This window comes from Grammomys surdaster, unplaced genomic scaffold (genome assembly GCF_004785775.1).
Source record: "Grammomys surdaster isolate TR1022 unplaced genomic scaffold, NIH_TR_1.0 156598, whole genome shotgun sequence".
NCBI lineage: Eukaryota > Metazoa > Chordata > Mammalia > Rodentia > Muridae > Grammomys > Grammomys surdaster.
Genome location: NW_021623037.1, coordinates 1 through 1,077, shown reverse-complemented (window position 1 = coordinate 1,077; position 1,077 = coordinate 1). Strand labels below are relative to the sequence as shown.

The window sequence follows — 1,077 nt, the reverse complement described above, 5'->3', positions numbered from 1 at the left end:
TCTCTCTCTCTCTCTCTCTCTCTCTCTCTCTCTCTCTCTCTCTCTGCCTCTACTACCCTCCTGGCTCCCCCCCACCATGTCCTGAATAAACTCTATTCTATGCTATACTGGTGTGTGACTGGTCCCTCAGGGGGAAGAGATGCCTTAGCATGGGCCCGCTGAGAGATCCCCTTTCCCCATACCTCTCCACATACCCACAGAACATCAACGGTGGCTTCTGTGGAGGATTCGGCAGCAGTCTTAGGGGCCGCGATCATGGTCAAGGCCTTGGCCGTGGTAGAGACTGAGGGGCTCATGGAAGTAAAGTTGAAGACAAGGAGTGGATCCCCGTCACCAAGCTGGGCCTCCTGGTTAAGGACATGAAGTCCTTGGAGAAGATCTACCTGCTCTCCCTGACCATTAAGGAGACTGAGATTATTGACTTTCTCCTGGGTGAATCCCTAAAGGATAATCATGCCAGTGCAGAAGCAGACTCAGGCTGGCCAGCAGACCAGGTTCAAAGCTTTCGTCGCTATTGAGGACAATGGTCACGTTGGTCTTGGTGTTAAGTGCACCAGGGAAGTTGCCACTGCCATCTGAGGGACATCATCTTGGCCAAGCTTTCCATTGTCCCTGTGCAGAGAAGATACTGGGGGAACAAGATTAGCAAGCCCCATACTGTTCCATGGAAGGTGACAGGCCGCTGTGGCTCTGTGCTGGTGGGTCTCATCCCTACACCCAGAGGCACTGGCATTGTCTCTGCTCCTGTACCCAAGAAGCTACTGATGATGGCCGGTATAGATGACTGCTACACTTCAGCCAGGGGCCGCACTGCCACCCTGGGCAACTTTGCCAAGGCCACCTTTGATGCTATCTCCAAGACCTACAGCTACCTGACCCCCGACCTCTGGAAAGAGACTGTGTTCACCAAGTCTCCTCAGGAATTCACTCTCATCTTGTGAAAACCCATTCCAGAGGACCCAGGCTCCAGCAGTGGCTGCCACATAGGGTTTTTATGCAAGAAAAATAAATGAATTAAGTCTGTTTTTTTAAAAAAGATTTACTTTATGTATATGAATACATAGGGCATCAGATTGC

The 1,077-nt window shown here is 51.2% G+C and overlaps 1 pseudogene; it reads left to right on the top strand.

Moving 5' to 3' along the window:
• The first annotated feature begins 200 nt into the window (after positions 1 to 200).
• LOC114615810 lies at positions 201 to 987 on the top strand (annotated as a pseudogene).
• The last annotated feature ends 90 nt before the right edge of the window (positions 988 to 1,077 follow it).